Raw genomic sequence first — 15,121 nt, forward strand, 5'->3', positions numbered from 1 at the left:
AGATGACAGACAGGACACTTCACTCTCATTCATCATTTGAATTCTATACATCAATAGTCAGAGTATAAGACACATTTAAAAAATATCTTTATTAACAGACAATGGTTCAATAAAAAGAAGTGGGTTAGGAACTTTGTTTCATTCTGATTTTGTTCACTGTCACTCTCTCTACCTGATCAATCACTGGTTTATACTGTAGTAACAAACGTCTCCATATATTTGAATGTTCCAGTGGTTTATGCTGTTGTATGATTTGTGTCAGAAATTGACTGCAAAACCAATGCAGCGCTATGTAGCAGCAGTTATATAAACCACCAGCATGTACCAAAGTATAGGATGATTAGTACATGTTATACCATGGCATTGTTGAATACTCCTTTCTGATTGGCTTAAAGGGCATTCTAGAGCGGCATTATTCCCCATAAAACAGTATATTTTCACAGTAGAATTCAATGGCTATAGTTCATTCTTACATGTTTTTGTTTGAGCTAAGCTTTTAAAAGAAAATGTTGAATTGAAAACTAGTATTGGTATAGGATGATTGAAGTACATGTTAGTACATGGTGTCTGGGGACTATGAACATACAGTATCAGAAACATACTTGTATGTGGACACAGACAGAGAACATCTACAGTGAAAGTGTGTCTTCCAAATACATGTTCCTATTGAGGCGTAAATCATCTTAGTGGTGCATCTGTTTGCATAGATCAACCATCAGTAAGTCCTTTGTGACCCAGTTTGCAGCAAAATACATTGGCAGGAATATGCATGAATAGAGTCTATAAGTTAACAAATACAAAGACAGTATGACATACTCATACTAGGACTAAGATAGTAACCTTTTCCAGAGAACACAATGGTATATCTGAGAAATAATCGGATATTTCACTATAAAACACAGAATAGAGACAATGTTCAGAGGTCATTTACAGCTGGTTATCATCGAGATTATCATCATATTCCAATCCTCTGGTTTCTCTTTATCCAACGTCCCCTCCATTTTGCGTCCCGTAGAAATGAATGTAACTTTTTGAGAGGGGCAAGCAAGCAGAGAGGGGTAAAAACGTAGATAAAAAATTGTGTCTGTTTGCAAGTCCCGCCCCCAAAAAAGAATTATCTGGTTAACCATTACCATAGCCCTGGAAGAGTTCTTGTGGCTCAGCTCTTATCATATTTGTAAAGGTGGAGGAGTTGGCACAATACGGGCATAAAAAAAGCAGACCATGTTGCTGGCTGTGTGTGTGTGTGTGTGTGTGTGTGTGTGTGTGTGTGTGTGTGAGCGAGCGAGAGAGTTGTCATGGGGTTAGCTATACAGATGTGTGTGTCTGGGAATAGCTTGCAGCAGAGTATAAATAAAAGGTGCTGAGTGTGTCACTGGTGCTCAGCAGAGGGAATTACTGAATTCAGGCAATTTCTCCCTTGGTGTTATGCAATATCCAGTCAGTGAAGTATGAGAAGGGGCACAGTAGGGTTAGAATAGAGGAAATAAAGCCCAGAGGGACTGAGGCAGTCAGTGTAGGTAGGCTAGCTAGCTGTGAGTCAACGCGGCTGGGATAGACTGTGTGGAGCTTGTTAGAAGGGTCGTTAGCCAGACATGCACACATTCCAGAAAGCTCCCACTTTTCATCATGCACACAGAACACCAGTCCTACATACAACATGAAAAAAAAAAAAACATATACATACAGTGCTTGACTTGGACTGAAATAAGTTTGCCGCTGGTACTCACTTTGGGTGACAGTACTGTTTATATTTAGGTGCAGGAGCTCCACAATACCTTTGAGCTAATAACCAGCAAGAGGAACAGGAGCTCAAGCAGTAAAACTTTGTTGAGGTGCCAGTACCTTTCAGCTCTGGGGAGCTCCTGCCCGAAGTCAAGCACTGAATACATAGTCTACAGATCTTAGGCCATGACTTTTTCTCTTTCGAGGAACTACAGTATGAAAAAATGTATGCACTCTCACTAATGTAGAGTCGCTTCTGGATAAGAGCATCTGCTAAAATGACTAAAATGTAGGAAAATCATTTCGAAAATAAAGTCAAATATCCTATATACCAGATTCACTGAAGAACCACAGTATACATTCCTATAAGTTGGAAAGTAAACACAGATGCCTCCAACCCATTCACTGAATACTATCTAGTCTGACATAAATATAACTTTTCTGGCTGTTGTATTTTCTTTCTCACAAAGGAACACTATAAAACCTTGACATACCAGCAGATGTTTTGCTTTTGAATCACGGCAAAAGTACCCTCTGGGTCTTCTACAGTAGAGAGTGGAGGCATAAACCATCTTATCTCATCGCAAGGAAGCTGCTCATTCTCTGGGCGTGTCCGATAGTCTTCTCCCCTGCACATTGAAGCCTCACCTGCTGTCCCATGTCTGAGCCAGTGAGCCTCTCTGGGAGCCGCTGCTTCATGAGAGCAAATAAGACTCAACTGTTGGTGTTGGCCCTATACTTGATTACTGATACTTAGCTCTAGTTTCTGGCTTTGGAATTTTGTGTCAAATTGAATTTTTCTCAAACAATAATTTTACATCAACTTAGTAGAGACCAGAGTACTTTAGTAAGCCATTGAAAATAGTGGAAGTAAACCCTAGCCTAAACAGTTCATTCTGGGAGACTAGCAACTCCTAATGCAAGGCTACAAAGTGTACTACCGCCCTACAAATACTCAGGTATTGACTACCAGATATGTGACACCTCCTCATTTTCATCTTCAGCTTGAGGAAAGAATTTGACAATGACACTTATGCAGAACAATTTGCAAAGCAATAGTAGGGTTACCAAAATAATAACTCAATGAAGGCAATAAACGAGGACACACACACATACACAAAACTACCTTGAAAAGAAACATATTGGAGGAAAATCAGTTTGCTGGGATCCTGCTGTCAAAATCAAAGCAACTAACACACTAACTCATCAGTAGATATTATACTCCAAAGGTTCAAGCAATAAAACACCCCTTTCTGTCTCTTAAAGGGGCAATCTGCACTTGCCACATCCATTTTTGGACATTAATTATATGTACACATTGATTCTCTAGAAGAATATAATTTATAAAATGCCTCATGAGCTTAGTTCAACTGTCCTACCTCAAACAGAACCCAAAAATATATTGCTTTTTTTTACTCCAATGTTTGTAAACAAAGTAGCTTCAAACCATGGTTAAAACTATAATTTTGATTTCTTGGCTGGTCCAGTCCTTCCATCCATTTGGAGTGTGGTTACATTTTCTCCAGCCCTCCTCAGCGTTTTACTGGAAACAGGGGTAGCAGAAAACGCTTTGTTATTAGTTTCCAACTCCTGATTGCTCCCTTTAAAGGCTTGCACATATTTCTAAGCAATCGATTAGATAAGCAGATACAGTTAGAGGAAAGAAGTCACCCATACACACATATGTGCATGATAGCCTCATGAGTTTGTGGATGCTGTACAAATAGACATTGCAGTGCCCTCTCCTGGTAAATGACTTTCCATTACCGAATACCATTTTCAAAACAGAGTTGAGAATGTACAGCATTGTACAGTAAGGCCTACAATGGGTATGTATTTTTCAGAACATCGATTCTAAGATGGTTACATTTTATCCCAGATACAAAACAGCTGTTTTCGTGTTTTACATATTGTGATTTTAAAAGCTGTGATTTTCCAAATGTTACCACCATATTAATTAAAATACATACCAAAATAAAAACACATGGCTATCTCAAGCATAGTAGTTGAATAGGTGCCAGTTTGTCTTGAATAGGACACACATTGGTGACCTGACTAGATCATACGAAAGGCTTTTTTGTAGAGATGCACCTAGCGATGCAAGACTCTTTTCATTGAAACATAAAAAATAAACTAAATTGGCTTGTTGATGAATATCAATTTTCACTAAGGTAATTTGTTGCTGGTTCATAATTGCCATTGGGTAAGTGTTTCTTGTTCTGACCGAGAGAAGGTGCTTCTTTGGTGGCAGAGGGAGGCACACTGGTGTGTTTTTCTGCTTCGGGATCTTACAGTCTCTATGCAGGAAGTGTCCCCCTCACCGTGTGCAATACAATGCTCTCTTCACTGCAAACCAAATAAACGCACTCTACCCTCCGGTTCTAATAAAAGGGCAAATTGAATACAGAGATTATTGGGTATCGTCATATTGTCTTCGAGATGGTGATTATTGGGAAATGAGAAAGTGTACATACATTGAATAATGTTTATTGTTCATATGTACATTAGGACTACAAATGTGCAATGTGTTGTAAGTTACGTTGAAATGTACTGATAAACAAAGAATGCTATGAGATTAATTTGATGCTGCCTTGTTGTCAACAGGCATCTTCTTCATATCTAAATTCTCAAAATAAGGCCTTTTAATTAAATCAATAATACAATAATTAGGTGGTTGCTTAGATTTGTCCTGTTTCACACATGTACAAGTGTTATTATAGACGTGTGTGAAATGGAAATAGTTTATTTTGCATATCCCAACTCCATCTGAGACACCCTCGAAGAGTGGGGTCAAGGCTGGTGGGTGGGGGGGGGGATTTGCTCAAACATCTCCGCAGTAGATGTTTGAATAAAGTAAATAATAGTCTTGATTTTATTTGTTTTTTTCCATTAGCAATTTTGCAATTATTTCTGATTATGTAATTCTTAAATACATTTCAAATCTTCGATTTACAGAATGTTAATTAAAAACGGGTTATTTAAAATAAAAATAATCAAATAAACACAGAAAAAAATGGAAGTTTCAATGTATAATTGTACATAATACATCACTTTTTCTCACAGAAATAAATTTCACCCCAGTTGTTTCATGGCAGCGTCATGTTTTGTGACTGCATTGACTGTTTAACGGCAGTGCGCGTTTCTGACCACAGATGGCGCTGTTGAGTATATATTTTGTTTCAGTCCCGTTTCCCTCCATGGTTTCTCCTCTCCCCGTGTAACTTGGCGTTTGGCTCAGTTCATTATACAGTCCCATATTCTCCCTCCATTAGGGCATCTCTCTGCCTTTGGACTGAATATAAATTACACCGACACCCAAGAGAGAAAAGTTCAACTTTCGTAGGGCAAGATGGACATGAAAAAGAGGATCCACTTGGAGCTAATGAAACAGGACACCATCTGATGTAAGTCGTGCCTTTAAAACCAAACCTTTAGTTTTCTGGCTAGCTTGCTACTTTTTTGCTTTCCCCAAGTGACCTGTGTAGCTAATGGTGACCACATGGGCTTAATGTTTCTCATTTATTAATAGAGCGGAAAAATACTTAACTGTATACTAGCTACATTATACTGTCCCCGTTGGGGCGTGTAGAGGCAACAAGACAAGAAAAGCTATATTCAATCGTTACTTTCGAAAGCCGATTATTTTAGCTTTCTGGCATTATTGCAGTTTTAACCGTTTCGCAGCCTCCCAGTAGATGTTGCACACACACGGTTCGAATGCAACGTTGTCTCAATTATTTGTTAACTTATACATCTGTTGTAGGTGACATGTTTTTCCACGATGCGTTAATCATAGACGGAATGGTTTATTTTATATAGACCTTGGTAGCCATGTTTTGTTGCTAGCATAAAGCTAAAGTGGGGTGCCCTTTATTACAATACACTTTTAAATCCACACCAATAATCCAAAATTGAGTTTACAGCATGCTCCTACTTTTGTGATATCATTAATGAGATCACGGGTGGATTCTTTTCGACATTTTCCCCTGATTGGGTAGGGACCCAGATTAGCTAGCTAGCAAACAAAATTAGTCACTAGTTCTCACGAGTCATCCACATCTTGTAGGCTACAACAACTACTATACCGCCTTTTCGCTAACAATAATGTAACGTTTTTATATTACTAATTTACTAACAATCAACTGAAGTTGTTGAAGGGGAATAGCCAGCTACTGTCGGATGATCTACTCGCCTAGCTTCACATCCCGTCAAATGTTACATTATTCGATTTGAGATTCATAAACTAAATTTAATTTCCCGCAAATTGAAGCTGATTGTTACAATGTTTCTAATTCGAATCATTCAAGCAGCGTTCAGCGAATGTTTGGTTCCCGCCATATTATTCCCGCAACTACCACGAAAGAAAAAACGCGAAATACCTTGAATCTGGCTAACCTCCACGTTCAGATTCGGTATTTTGTATATCATGTTAATAATTTGTCATTTAATGCTTAGGCTACTGACAATCTCCGAATAACGTGTTGGTCGCCGGCTCGTGCAATAGCCTGCCCTGAATGACACGAGACCGAGGAAACTGCGTTCGGTGCGTGGGTTGCTAAAACTCGACGTTGACGCTCACTGGTTTTCATGCAAACATTGATAATAAAAGTATTCTACATTGGAAGTTAATTTTAAGGGATATTTTTACGTAATTACTGCTTGTAAACAGCCATCCCTCTTCGGAGAGTTTAGAGAACTCTGCATACTGTATCTCAGGAATCGCCATGTTGTCATTCTGCCGTCTTTGAAGCTCAGGCGAAATGAACTCTCCATCTTTTGATTTGACTAATTTCCGTTCTGAATATTTCCTTCGACGTTGTTTACGAAACGCTGATATAATCGTAAGCAAACTGGCCTATCGGTCGTTCGCTCGACGGCAAGGCAATCCATTTCCCCAATAAATTCGATTTGAAAATAAAAGTGTATCTTTACAGAGTATATTCGCAATCCTTTCCATTGCTGTAAGGTGGGTAATGGCGGTCAGTCAGGCTTCTCTTGCAGGTACTCAACTGCACAGCAGCGCTTAAAAGGGCAATGGCTAGCCTGTAGCGAGCTTGCTAACAAAAAGCATTGCATGTATCTTTTAGTGACTGCATCAGCGGGCCAAGTGAAGGTAGAACTGTATTGTGTGGTTCTTCCTCGTGGCAGCTGGTTCAAAGAAACAACCGCGGTGCTTCGACATAAAACATCATGCAACCAAATACCTTTATTGATGGCTCGACTCGACAGCTTTATCAATGTTTAATTTTGCCAGTGTTCAAATCATGATCTTTTGACGGTCAACATTAACTTTCTTCGAGTTTTTGGTTGTGTAACGACTGTCCCTGACTATTACAAGTGAACTCTTTAAACGATGAAATGTAACATTTTTGTAGAAGGAACTGAGAAGTTGCAAGTATTCATACTAAAGTCAGGAATAATGTGAGTGGAATAACAAACCACTCCTATCATTAGAGGTCCATATTTTGTATATTGACCTTTTTTTCATCATGAAGTTCAAATTCAAGCTTAGTTTTTTATTTGATTCCTTAACAACGTATTGATATTGATTACTGTTGCCAACATATGTGGCCATTCTAAACAGGTTTCCACACCATTTTTTGCATATGCGTGAAATAAAGCTTTTATAACATGGGTGTATTCTCAATGTTTAGTGTTTGTAGTGCATCTGTAAACAATGCATGCATGTTCTTTGATTTACATAGATGACAATTTTACACATTTTATCTTTTTATTCGGGTATAGGTACGAGAACTTGTCCTGGACAACTGCAGATCAAATGAAGGGAAAATCGAAGGCCTCACAGCAGAATTCATCAATCTTCGGGAATTCCTCAGTTTGATAAACGTTGGCTTAATCTCAGTCTCCAACCTTCCCAAACTTGGGAAACTCAAAAAGGAAAAGTTTGACTTTATGAATAATACTTTTTTCACAAGCGTTTACTTAAATTTACAGTAAAAAAACAATGTTTTAAGACATTTGTGTTGACTCTTAAAAAAAAAAAAACGTCAATTCTTGCTGGGGGGTGGGTATAGAAAGAGACATTCGTTTGTCCCTAATGGCACCCTATTCTCTATATAGTGTACTACCTTTGAGAGCCCTAGTCTAAAGTATTTTTTGACACAAGCTTACCTTACATTTACAGTAATAAAATGTAGGACATTTGTGTTGTTGGGGGGTAGAAAAATGCCATTGACTACGTCCCTAATGGCACTCATATAGTGCACTACCCTTGAGAACCCTGGTCTAAAGTAGTGCACTATGTAATGTAAGGAATAGGGTTCCATTTGGGACATAATCATTGTTTTCTGAAAGACTGTTACTTGCTTGGGAGTTTTTTTGACAGAAGTGACTGATATATCTTCACATTTATGTTGCAGTTGGAACTCAGTGACAACAGAATCTCTGGTGGCCTTGACGTGCTAGCAGAGAAACTCCCCAACCTACACATCTAAATCTAAGCGGGAACAAACTGAAAGACATCAGCCACATTGGAACCTTTTGGTAGGTACACCGAAACTCCCGGTAGAGCACAATACAGTGTGACACCATCTCATTGTCTCAGGCTATGCCTCAAATGACACTTTATTCCCCATATAGAGTTCTGACCACAGACTTATTTGGTCAGATTTGTTTCAGAGACTTATTTCTGGTTTTGTTTCCCAATGTGGCTCTAGTCAAAATTAGTTTGCTAGCCTATATGGGGGAAACGGTGTGCTCTAAAATCTAATTAGAGATTTATTCAGGCAGTGTTCTTCACCCCCTAATTAACCTACACACATTTGGTCCCACAGAAAAGCTGGACAGCCTGAAGTCTCTGGACCTGTTCAACCAGTGCGGTGACTCAACCTGAATGACTACAGGGAGAGTCGTATTCAGCTGCTCTCAGCTCACCTACCTGGATGGGTACGACATGGAGGACCGTGGAGGCATCCGACTTCGGGACGGAGAGGTGGGACGGTGTGGACGATGATGCGACGATGAGGGTGGGCAGCCATTTCGTTTTTTTGTGTGTTTTGATGGAGTATGAGGAAATGCAGATGTGAGTTGAGAATGGGGGTCTTCGATTCCCGGGACAACCCCATACATACAATGTATGCTCGCTTGACTAAGGCGCTTTTGAATAAAAGTGTCTGCTAAATGGCATTCATTATATATTAGAATCCCATATTAATACATTGTGGGTGTTTTGTCATGCAAGTGAATTCTATTGTGTATTTGTAGGTTTTGTCAGCATGTATCTGTGTGATGACTGACAATGGATGTGATGTATTTGTTTTTTTAGAAGGAGAGGAGGATGAGGAGGGAGAGAGGAGGAAGACTTTGACGAGGAGGATGACGATGACGAAGAGGAGGGAGTAGAAGCAGAGGAGGAGGATGAGGTCAGCGCGATGAAGAGGTAAAGCCCTTTTTGGTTTGTTTGTGACTCAATAGTTTAAAAGATAAACCGTGGGGGATATGGTTTGAGAGCTCTGTGGATTCTGACCTGCTCTGTCCCTTCTCTCTCCAGGAGGAAGACCTTGGCATTGATGGTGAAGTTGAAGATGAGGATGATGATGATGACGCATGAAGAGGGTATGTCATTCTCATACTTTTTGTCATGCAAGCTCATGTCCAAATCTCATGTTAAAAAAGTTTCACTTGACTAAGTATAGTGTAATAACCCCTTTCCCATTTCCTCCAGAAGTTGAGGCTGTCAAAGGCGAAAGAAGTTAAGTTTAAGCGAGAACCTGACCGATGAAGATGACGACGATGATGATGACGGGGACGACGATTAAGAGCAAAAAACAAGAGCCTATCAGGTTACCAACCCCTTCCCTCTCCACCCCTCACCCTCCCTACTCCACGTCTCCCCCAGCTTTGAGCCCCCGTGTGGGCGAAAGACTGTAACGGACGGGTGGTCGGGGAAAGTGGAGCTGCCTGTGCCCCATGGAACCGAGAGCCATTCCCAAAGTTCTCGAAGCAGCGCACCACTCCGCATTCCACAATTTCACTGTCAACTCCCCCTTTATGTATACCTGTGTGAGGACTTTGGGACTGGTATCTAGTTTTGGGGTCTGTGCTTTTAATATTTTGTTGGATGAACTCTGAATTTATATTTTTGTTGTTGCGGTTTATTATTTCTTCCCCCTCTTCTTTTTGTCTTTGTTTTATTTTCCCCGTTCCTTATTCCCCCCAATAAAAGTATTGCTATAGCAACTGTGTGATAGTGTAGCTATGATTTTGTGGCCGCCTGTTGCACAAATCAAGGTTGTAGCTACATTTTTACTTTCTGTATGACAAAACTACTTTGTAAATAAAATGTAAAATTTTGTGCGTTGCTCTCCTCCTGCCATCCTTTTCTCTAGTCACATCTAAAGTTGATGACTTGAAGTGTATCTGATGGGTTAAGTGCAAGTTGTCTGTATCACCCCCTGCTGAGTGCAATAGGTTGCCTCAGTGGGAAAAAAGTATAACACTCATCGATCACATAGAATATTCATTCGCCAAAGGCCTCAGAATGGATACTTCAAAGTCACTCTACAAGATGACATGTTGCACCTCATCATTTTATTATTTTGAATGGGAGGGAAGGGGAAAAATACAGAAATAGGAAGACATTAAATCCTCTTTAACCCCAGAGCTGCCATGTGTTGGCACTTCTCTTTGTATGTTTGACTTCGAGAGTTGCGGAAGAGGTTATTGGTTAAATTCTAATTCTATTTTGCTTTTGACTACTCCTCGTAGAGATCGAGGACTCTAGTGCCCAAAAGCCTGTTTTAGCATGGGCAGCACCACTGAGGACTTTCACCATTTTGAAGTAGTCAACTGGGTGGGACTTCCTATGGCTTAAGGATGGATCACATAATTCCATCCAGGTCGCCAGGAGGAATCAGACATTGAATTATACTTGTGAGCAAACGTTCCATAACTGCAAATGGTAGTAAATCGCCAACCTTGGCTTTATACCTGTTCAAACACACTCCAGGTGGCAAGTTTTCCCCCTTTTCAGTTTGTGCCAACTCATGGAAGTTGAAGAAAATGGACTACTTTAAATGGAGATGGCCTCAATGGCGCTGCCAGTGTTCTCACAGAAGCCATAATGGGGCAGATAAATGTTGCGACATTAAGTTCGATGGTGCTTCTACAACAGTCAAATGTCAAAGCAACAAAAGAGTGGGTTGAGTGTGAAGGGGTTTATGTCCTTGCATTGGAGAGGTACTGGCCTTTTCTCAATTGGATTTGCTCAACTCCTGCATCCTCTCTCATTTCTCTCTGGCCTCCTTTTGAAAAAGGTCTAAAGGTAATCGAGGAGAAGTGGAGGGAAAGTGGACGGAAAATGCGCTTGTATGTAATGAGACTACTCCAATCCGCCTCTTCAGGCAAATTATGTTTACAGGGTTGAATCCCCAAATAAATGTTAAAGTGATCTAAACAAACATGTTGCTAGTTGTGCAATACATTTTATAGATCAAAGGATAAGTAGCATATCATTAAAAAATGTTTGCATGCTTTTATACTTCCAAGAAAACGATAGCTGATTGTGGCAGATGTCAAAGGGGGTATGGCAGATACACTTGTTCTTCTTCTACAAAAGGAGGCTATCGGGGAGGGGAGGAACCTTCTTGTGTTTGCCTACTAACGAATAGACACTCTTCGACCACTTATCGGTTTCCTGGTCACGGAGGAGAACCCGCAGAGGACAGACTTTTTTTCCAAATGAGAAAAGGCCAATGTGTTCAACTCTTACCTCTTGCACTTCATGTAGTTCCCACAATCTCGATATGAACTATGCAGAGAAGTGTCTAAGTAGTCAAGGAGGCAGTGGTTCTGGGGTTTTAATCCCTGCCTTGCATCCATGTGGTTGTGGGTTCAAATCTTACCTCTTGTGCTTTGTGTATGCTTCCACAGTTCTCAATGTCAAATATACAAAGAGAAGTGTGAAGGAGTCTGTAGTTAATTTGATCTTGGGTTTTCGACAATATGGCTTTTAAAGGTGGAGATCGCATTCACAGTAAACACTGCACATGTCGACTCAATTGGAAACCGCGAGCAGATTCATGCTGCGTTCAAAACAAAGTGGGGAAGGTGGAAAAAATCCATGAACGCCTCTCCAAATCGTAATTACTAAAGGGGAAACTCATCTCTGAGCTCAGACTTCTCCCACGTGCTGACCTCTGACATTACCTACTAAGGAAATGGACTCAATAACAGCAATTTCGGCAGTTAAATGTTACAAAACATAATTTATAAAAGCAATCTATTAATATGGTTTTTGAACACTATAATTAGTTTACAAACGTAGCTCAGCTGGTAGAGCACGGCGCTTGTAACGCTTAAGGTAGTGGGTTCGATCCCGGGACCACCATACACACAAAAAAAATGTATGCACGATGACTGTAAGTCGCTTTGGATAAAGCGTCTACATTATTTCTTTCGGTTTATGTGACAACAAATGTGTGAATAAATGTGAAGAAGTTGGTGGCTGTGCAGTTGAGTACTTGCCTTATGGTGTCTGTGACAGCATGGGCAGCGCCATTGAGGCTATCTCCATTATAAAGTAGTACATTTTCTTATTCTTCATTGGCTGATTGCTCCCAACTATAGGAATCCCCACCCAGTTGACTACTTTAAAATGGTGGAAGTCCTCAATGGCAATGTCCATGTTAAAACGGTGTTATTTGTAACCCGGAGTTAATCCCATGTTGCTGCCTTAGCCAATCAGAGGAATAGTAGGGGAAATGAACAAATGACAATAGCGTCGGGGGCAGAGAGATTTGTATATTTGAGTACCATATGTCAAAGTAGTTTAGGGTGATACCGAACCCTAGATACCAGGAAATACTAGGGTTTCCTCTGAGTCTCGTGAGAAGAAACGTCATCTGACTAACTAGCAAAGCTATCCCTCTGTTTCCCACCACTGCACTGAATAACGGACTTCTCTCGCCTGCATTGGGACTCCCGCTCCAGAAGCACACACACACACACACACACAAACACGAAGTACAGGCCTGCAACGTAGTAAGAGTTTTTACATTAAGAGCTCTAGTAGTTAAGGGGTACCCGGTTTTTAAAGGTTGCAACCGTTTACTGACTGTTATTAAATGTGTATGTTTTTACAGGTATGGTGAATGACAATATGTTTTTAAGTCTATTGATTTACTTGGTGCCATATTGATTGTTTTATGTTTTTAAGTCTATGAAATAATTGACTTGGTGCCATACTGATTGGTTTATGTTTACCCACTATTGAATATCTTATGATTTTATGAATATGTCTATTTATTGGAGAGAGATGTTGCTTTTCCATACTTAATATAATTCCTCAAAAGAGACATTTTACTGTGTGCATTTTGTTTGTAGTGTGTGTCTGATAATGGGTCAGGTTATACTAAGGGTATTTGAATAGGGAATGAGAACACACCTGGGGGTTATTTTAGTTAGGCCCCAGACCACTATCAACCAGACTTCACCTTGGTTAGGAAAAGGGGCGTACATATCCATATGTAACCTACCGCAGGAATGGGCTGAAAATAGCCCATACTAATATATGTAGCCTTAGAAATAAGGTTCATGAAATCAATAACTTGCAAACATCAGATAACATTAATTTATTAGCCATTTCTGAGACTCACTTAGATAATTAATTTGATGATACAACAGTAGCAATACAAGGATATAACATCAATAGAAGAGACAGGAATGCTTATGGGGAGGTATTGCTGGAGATATTGAGAGCCATATCCCAGTAATGCTTAGAGGAATATCTTATGTCAAGTGTTATTGAAGTGTTGTGGTTGCAGGTTCACCTGGCACATCTAAATTATTTTCTTTTGGGGTGTTGCTATAGGCCACCAAGTGCTAACAGTCAGTATCTAAATAATATGTGTGAAATGCTTGATAGTGTATGTGAAGTAAAGAGAGAGATCTACTTTCTTGAGGACCTAAATATTGACAGGTTTTCATCAAGCTGTCCATTCAAGAGGAATCTTCTCACTGTAACCAGTGCCTGTAATCTGGTTCCGGTTATTAATCAACCTACCACAGTGTTTACATACTACAGGAACAAGATCATCCATATGTATTGATCACATGTTTACTAATACTGTAGAACTTTGTTCTAAAGCTGTATCCGTAACCCACTGGATGCAATGATCACAATATAAGTGGCTATATCCAAGAAAGCCAAAAGTTCCAAAATCTGGGCCTAAAATAGTGTATAACGTTTACGTTTACGTCATTTAGCAGACACTCTTATCCAGAAGCGACTTACAAATAGTATAAGAGATCATACAAAGATTTTGCTGTAACTCTTATGTGGATGAAATATTTGTTGGTCTGATGTGATTAATAAGGAGCATCCAGACACTGCATTGATGAATTTATGAAATTGCTTCTTCCAATTATTGATAAACATGCACCTGTTAAGAAACGGACTGTTAGAACTGTTAACGCTCCATGGATTGATGAGGAATTGGAAAACTGTATGGTTGAAAGAGATTGGGCAAAAGGAGTGGCTAATAAGTCTGACTGGCTGACTTACTGCAAATTGAGAAATGATGTGACTAAACTCAACAAAAGGAGAAGAAACTGTATTATGAAGCCAAGATCAATGATATAAAGAATGATGGAAAAAAAACTTTGGGAGTCCTCTCAATGAAATTATGGGCAGAAAGACAAATTCATCTTCATCTTTCATCAAATCAGATGGCTTATTCATCCAAAACCATTTGATGTTGCCAATTATTTTAATGATTACTTAATTGGCAAGTGGTGGCAAACTAGGCAGGAAATGCCAACAACGAACAATGAGCCATCATACTCATGCATAAAAAAAACAAATAATAAATGAAAAGCTTTGCAAGTTAAAATTTTGTAAAGTAGTAGAGAGGTGGGAAAATTATTGTTATCGATCAATAATGACAAAATCTCCTGGCATTGACAACTCAGATGGAAAACTACTGAGGATGGTAGCGACTCTATAGCCACTCCTATCTGTCAGTTATCTTTAATCTTAGCCTAGAGGTAAGTCTTTGTCCTCAGGCCTTGAGGAAGCCAAAGTCATTCCGCTACCCAAGAGTGGTAAGTGGCCTTTACTGGTTCTAACAGGCAGACCTAAAAAGCTTGCTGCCAGCTCTTAGCAAACTGTTGGAAAAAATCAGCTTGCTGCCAGCTCTTAGCAAACTATTGGAAAAATTGTGTTTGACCAAATACGTACTGAACTGACACACAAATGACTGATGATTGCTTGAATGAAATTGAAAATAAGAAGATTGTGGGAGCTGTACTGTTAGATTTCAGTGCAGCCTTTGATATTATTGACCATAACCTGTTGTTGAGAAAACGTATATGTTATGGCTTTTCAACCTCTGCCATATACGTGGATTCAGGGCCATCTATCTAATAGAACTCAGAG

General features: G+C 39.7%; 1 pseudogene; it reads left to right on the plus strand.

Annotated features, from left to right (window-relative positions):
- The first annotated feature begins 4,791 nt into the window (after positions 1-4,791).
- LOC123483137 lies at positions 4,792-9,503 on the plus strand (annotated as a pseudogene).
- Positions 9,504-15,121: the final 5,618 nt, after the last annotated feature.

This window comes from Coregonus clupeaformis, unplaced genomic scaffold (assembly GCF_020615455.1).
Source record: "Coregonus clupeaformis isolate EN_2021a unplaced genomic scaffold, ASM2061545v1 scaf0034, whole genome shotgun sequence".
NCBI lineage: Eukaryota > Metazoa > Chordata > Actinopteri > Salmoniformes > Salmonidae > Coregonus > Coregonus clupeaformis.